The sequence below is a fragment of the Heterocephalus glaber genome, unplaced genomic scaffold (assembly GCF_053883595.1).
Source record: "Heterocephalus glaber isolate CG9 unplaced genomic scaffold, H.glaber_assembly_v1.0 deba00001452, whole genome shotgun sequence".
In the NCBI taxonomy this organism is placed as follows: domain Eukaryota; kingdom Metazoa; phylum Chordata; class Mammalia; order Rodentia; family Bathyergidae; genus Heterocephalus; species Heterocephalus glaber.
Window position 1 is genome coordinate 12,478,738 of NW_028258302.1, and position 6,957 is coordinate 12,485,694.

The window sequence follows — 6,957 nt, forward strand, 5'->3', positions numbered from 1 at the left end:
CTGCACTGAGCATTACTGATGCAGCCCTGCCTACTGCAGTCTGCCAGACAGAGGGCGGCCTGACAGCAGACATTGGCAACTGAGAATTGCCCTTCTCCCCTGAGATGGGAGACAGAGCCTACCAGAAACATCACTTTCTGCTCATTTCAGAGTGAGTGGCATGGCTTTCCTGAGCTATGCCTCTTCTCTTAATGCTCACTCTGTCTGCAGAGCCTCCTGGCCTCTGGCTTTGCCCGCCAGGTACTCTCCTGCTGATCCTGGCCACCTTCCTCATCTGCCTGCACCCTTCCCTGCCCTCCGGTCTGTGTGAGCCTTCCCATCTAGGTCCTTTCCCATGCAGGTCCCTGCCTGCTTTTCTCATCTCAGCATCTGTCCTCTTCTTGGTCTCTTTTGGACTCCTCTGATCCCTGTGCCTGGGCAGAGCCAAGGACAAGGGTGAGGCAGATGCCTCCTCCTCCTCCTCCTCCTCCTCCTCCTCCCTCATGTTTATTGTTGTCCTTCCTAGGATAGAACTTTAGTCTTTGGTGCCAGACTGTGATCCCTTGAGGGGAGAAGCAAGCTCCTCACCACTACTGTGTCCCCTTAACCTGGCAATGTTCCCCGGCACATCGATGGCCGGGAAACTCTTGTTGAGAGAGACAGTGACTGAATGGATGGATGGTGACGCGAGTCTGCAGGGACACCCATGCTGGGTGACAGCCCCTTTGATCCTATCCCTTGGGTGTGGTCCTCCCTACCCTGCCTCTCTCCTGTCCTCAGGTCTGTCCCTGCTGTCCCCACCCAGCCCTGAGCCCGTCTCTGTGCCATTGATTCCCACCCCCTCTGTTGCGCAGTCTGCTTGGTGTGGCCCAGGATGCCTCCTGCCAGCAGAAGTCCCCAGACAGGGAGTAGGACTCTCAGGAGACTCCCACTTAGCTAAGTAAAGGTCACAGGGACAGGGTAAAGTGCTGTTATAATGTGACATAATTCAACGCCGCCTTCTAGCAGATGTCGCCTCGGAGGGATGGATTTGTCCCAGCTGGATCCTGAGCTCATTCTGAAGCACTGGGAACAGCCACCTGCTGCTTGTGCTGCGAACAGCCCCAGGAAACAGTGACTTCTACAAATGAACTTATTCAGGATCCTGTTTCCAGCAGGAGAAATTAAATCTTGCTGGGGAGGTGGGGCAGCTGCTGCCAAGCCAGGAATTCAGGAGACCATGTCCAGCCCTGAATGCCCTAGGGGAATGGGACGTGCTGTGTAAATCCAGATTTCAGTGAGTAAAACTGGTCCAGTGAAAGGACACTTTACGCATGAGAAAACTGAGGCCTGAGAAGGCAAAAGGGTGGTTGTTAGAGATCACACCTGTGTCAGTGGCTGCCCTGGGCCTCTGAGCCTGAGTCCAGCCAGCTGTAGCCCAGACCCCCAACTTTTCTGAGGAGCATGCAGAGGATACTCATGTGGAAGCCCCCCACCCCCAAACATCCTGCACTGACTTGGTGGGGAACTAGGAATGGTGTAGCCCCTCATTTTCTGAGGACATTGAGGTCATCTATTTGCTTCCTGGGATCTCAGTTTCTTTATTTGTAAAATGAAGAAATCGATGATCTTTAGTTCCAAAATGATGTGATATTTTGAACCTCAGTTTCCCCATTCAAGGAGCACCATAAGCTCTACCTCCCAGGGTGCTGTGAGGACCACGTGAGGTCCAGAAAACAGAGTTATCATAGCTCACACATCTGCAGTGATGTGATGCTGAGGACATGGGCAGCTCCACATCTGAGCTGCCAGAAAGAGAGAAGGAGAAACCGATGTGCCATATCCCCCAGCCAAGTAGCTCTGGAGCCTGAGGTGAGCTTTGTCTAGAGACCTCAGAATTTTCCCCCTCCATGTTGGGGTGTCCCAGCATGTGATCTGGAATCTCAGATCCTAGGCTGCTTCCCAGAGGGAACCGGCCATGCTGGACTAGGAGCAAAGAGCTGAGAGGAGGATGAAGAAAGGGAAAAGGGAGGGAGAATCCTGGTGCAATATATGGGTAAAAATGAAGATTCTAGAACCAGAAAGGCCTGAGTCAAAGATTGACTTGCCACTCAATGTTTGTAGGTCTTTGGTCAAGACACTCAATAGTTTCACCCCTAGTTTTCTCTTCTATAAAACAGGGGTAAGATTGGCACCTCTCTGATGGGGATAAGGTTGGCAAGGCACTTCATGCATCCCAGGCCCAGCTTTAGTTCTTTGTCAAGTAGTTTTCTGTGAGTGAGCGTGTGTGTGTGTGTGTGTGTGTGTGTGTGTGTGTGAGTGAGCGTGTGTGTGTGTGTGCTGGAGATATTAACTCAGGGCCTTGAGCACACTAGACAAATACTCTACCACTGAGCTGTAACCCTGGCCCTTTCTACACAGTCTTATCAAGTTGCCCAGGTGCGGCGCAAGCTTGTGATCCTCCTGCCTCTGCTTCCCAAGTAGCTGGGATTGCAGGTGTGGGTCACCATACCCAACTCCAGATTGAATTCTTGGTATTTGGCAGTTGGCAGTGTGAGACAAATCCCCACTGGCCTTGGTGGAGCAGTTCTCCTCCCTTCTCACTCTCAGTCAGTGTGCTGATATGCAGCTTCCTCCGATGAGGAAGAAATCCCTGGTCCCTCTGGGCTCTGTCCCTGTCCTTCTGGAATGGGATATCTGCAGCCATTCATTCCAGTGAGTCTTGTGCCTCCAGGATCTAAACCCCACAGTGGGGTGCTTTCAGGGTCTCTCTGCTGCAGTACCGGTGGGACACACACAGCTGGGACTCCATCTGCCCAGGACTGCTCTCCTGAGCCTTACCATGAATCCTAGCTTCTGTTTTCCTTTGCTGTCTATCTGTGAATGTCTCGCTGGAGTTGCCAAAGTGGATTGGTGCCGGTGTGCAGCTAGGTGAGATTTTTCAGAGCCTTCCCTTGGGCCTGATATAGGTGTACAGTGAACTGGCTTCCCATACAGTGGCAGTGGCAAAGCAGGAGAAATCGCTGCAAATGTGCAGGAATGTGATCTTCAGGGAGGGACTTGTCCTGCTGAATGTGGTGATAGGAGCATAAGGGGCTCATTCATGGAGAGGAGCAGAAGGGCTTGCCCCAACCCAGGATAGGCACAGGTGACAGAGTACATTTCCCTGCTTTTTATCATGCAAATAAGAGCAGAAGTTATTTATATCTGCCTAGCAGCATTTATATTAGTGGAGATTACAGTCATGACTTCATTGACTAGTGGTGACTATAATTATTGTAATAAGAAGCTGCAGGCAAAAGGTCATGCTAGTAGATCAATCAGAAGGAAATGTAAACAAAGAACCAGGAGCAAATGCCTGTCATGTGTATAAACAACGAGTGTGGCTGTTAGAGGGCTGGAGAGGGGGAGTCACAGTGACGGGAGCACTGACTGAGGCAGCCATCTTGGGGGTCTCACTGGGGTCGGCATTCAATATCCAATGAGGTTCAGCAGGTGCAGCACGTGCCCCAAATTCCAGTGGACCCTGGACTCTAGCCCAGCTTTGCCTGTGGCCCTGACTCTGACCACTCCCCAGAGCTGTACAGTGCTATGGCTTGAGTGTGTTCCTCAAAGTTCATGGGTTTTGAAAACTTAATTCCCAATGCACAATGGTGGACAAGTGGGACCTTTAAGAAGTGACTAAGCCATGGGGCTCTACTTTCGTAAGTGGGTTAACATTGCTATCACAGGAGTGGGTTCCTGATAAAAGGTGCCTTTGGCCAGGTATGGTGGCACATGCCTGTAATCCCAGCACTCTGGGAGGCTGAGGCAAGAAAATAGAGAGTTTGAGCCCAGCCTTGGCAATTTAATGACTTAGCAAGATCCTGTCTCAAAAATAAATAAATAAATAAATAATCTGAGGATGCTCAAAGGTCCTGGGTTCAATCCCCATTATTAAATATATATCTATATCTCTATCTATCTATCTATCTATCTATCTATATCTCCCTTGTGCCTGACCCCCTTCCTTTCTGTCTCCTTTGCACATGCTCTCTTGTCCTTCTACCTTCTGCCAGTGGATGACAGCAAGAAGGTTCTTTCCAGCTTCAGCGCCTTCGGTTTTCAACTTCCCAGCCCCCTGAATTGTGAGAAATACATCTCCGCTCCTTCTAAATGACTCGGGATCAGATCTTCTCCTTTAGCATCACAAAATGGATTGGAGAGCCAACAACATCTCTGTGGCCAGCCCTTCCTAGATCTCTAAGGCCCAGAGTGGTTGAGGGGCAGATGATGTGAGCCTGATCAGTATAGCCACTGGGGTGAGGGTACCTTCCTGCACTCTTGATGGAGTGCGGAGGAAGTATAGCCAGAGATCCTGTCTGCAAGGCCAGAAGGTGACCATCCTGAGCTGTGGGCCTTCGCCCTGGGCTCTCTAGGACAGAAACCCCTCAGGCATGTCCGTTCAGCCCCATCATGGCAGGGCTCCTCCAACCCAGCCACCAGAGCTTGCCCTGTTTTGAAGGAGCTAAGGCTATGGGCTGTAGGGAGTCATGGAACGCAGAGGTGCACAGTTTTAATTGGAATAAAATGTCAGATGCGTATTTGTCCTAGATGTTCTCTCCTGGGTTACTGAGCTCTGAGGTAGTTGTTTTAAGGCAGAGGTAACATCACACAGAACAGATTATGCACACAGCCAGATACTCACAGGCACAAGGAAGTAGCTACACACACACACACACACACACACACACACACAGAAAAAGGATAAACAAAACCCTAGAAGACACTCCTCCAGGGGCATAAAAGTCCCAAATTCATGAAAAATTATTTTCCTAGTAACCTGAGTCCCACAGAGGAATAACCATCCCAGTCTTGTTCCTCAGGTTCTCTTCTCTCCCCCGAACCCAGGCAGCAGTGTGGTTGCTGCCACCCGAATGAAAGCGAAGGTTTCAGTTTCTCCTGGGATTATACCTAGACATGGCATTGCAGGATTGTGCGGCAACTGCATGTCTAACATTTTGAGGCGCCCCCAAACTGTTTCCACAGTGACTTCAATATTTTATCTTCTCACCAGCAGGGCTCCAGCTTCTCTGTACACTCACCAACAGTTGCTATCTTCTGTGTTTTTCACTTCTAGCCATCCTAGATGACAGGAAGTAGTATCTCACTGTGGTTTTAAAATGCGTTTCGATAAGGACTAATGATGTTAAGCATCTTTTCATGGGCTTATGGGCTATTTGTATTTTTTTCCTTGGGAGAAATGCCTAGTCAAATACTTTGCCTGTTTTAAAATTGGTTTGTTTATCTTTTTATTGTTGCATTGTAAGACTTCTTTATGCACTCTAGATGGAAGTTTTTTAAAATCAGCTCTATGATTTACACAGTCTCTTCCAATTCTGTGAATTATATTTTTCACTTTCATGATGGTGCCCTTTGAAGCACAAGAATGTCTTTATTTTGATGAAGTCCAATTATAAATGGAATTGTTTTCTTTTTTCTTTTTTCTTTTTTTTTCGGTGCCGGGGATCGAACTTGGGTCCTTGCGCTTCTGCAGCAGGTGGCGAAACCACTGAACTAAATCCTCGGCCCAGAATTGTTTTCTTAATTTCACTTCAGATTGTTCATTGCTGATGCATAGAAATGCACTGGATATTTGTCTATCGATCTTGTATCCTACAACCTTGCCGAACTCCTTTATTCAATCTAATAGGTTTTCATGTGGATACCTTAGGATTTTCTATATACATGATCATGCCATCTGCAAGTAGAGATAGCTTGCCTTTTCCTTTTCTTATCTGCATGTTTCTTTCTCTGGTCTTGTTGCCTTGACTAGAACCTTTGATGTGATATGGACTAGAAGTAGCAAAAGCTAACCTCTCAGTCTTGCCCTGATCTTGAGGGAAGACATCCTATCCTTCACCATTCCATATGATGCTAGCTGAGAAGTTTTGTTAGATTGAGAAAATTGCTTTCAATTCTTTGTTTCTTTAATGTTTTCACTGATTTATTTTTTAATTGGAAAGGAGTGTTGGACTGTGCCAAATGCTTCGTGGGCACCTATGAAGATGATCTTCCTGGTTTCTGGGATGATCACCTATGTGTTTTGTGCACCTATGAAGATGATCAGTGGTTTCTGTCCTTTATTGATATGGTGCTTCACTTGACTGATTTCCACATAGTAAGCCAGTTTTAAATTCTTGACATAAGTCCCATTTGGTCATGGCCTATAATCCTATTTATATTGAGTTTGTTAGTATTTTATAGAATATTTTTGCATCGATATAATAAATGGTATTATTTTGTAGTTTTCCTTATAACCTTGTCTTCTTTTGGTGTCAGGATAATACTGGTCTCAGAATGAACTAGACAGTGTTCCTTCCTGTTTCATCCATGCAATTGTCCTGGTTGAATAAAAGATTGGTGAAGTACAACATCTAGGGTCTTGTCCCTGTCCTTCCTTTTCTATAGAATAAATACTTGGCTTACTGTGATTCTGGAACCACTCAGGTGAGAACCAAAGACTGAAACCTAACCACTCTGGACTCTTCCATTCCTGGATTAGTCACTTTCCAATGTTAGGACACAATACCTGATATCTACGACTTAAAGGAGAAAGAGTTTCATTTGGGTCACGGTCACAGAGTATTCAGTCCATGGTCAGCTGGCTCCAAAGGAGGAACATCACTGCAGAAGATCTTGGCAGAGCAAAGCTGCTTACTTCATGATGGCCAGGAAGCAGAGCAGGGAAACAGACTAGAGAGGAAAGGGCTAGGGACCATACACAGTATTCAAGGTCATGCCTCCATGACCCACCCACTCATCCATTAAATTTCTTTACAAATCTATTATGTATTTCTTAATCCAGTGAAAGTGACTTATCAGGATTAAGGGTCAGACTCTCACCGCCCCCCACTCCCCAATCCTGGAGCAATGTTTTGAACGGACCTTTCCAGTCTCCTCCTACTGGTTCACCCCAGAAGCACTGTCACATTTCCTCTCTCAGGCCTCTCGTTCCTC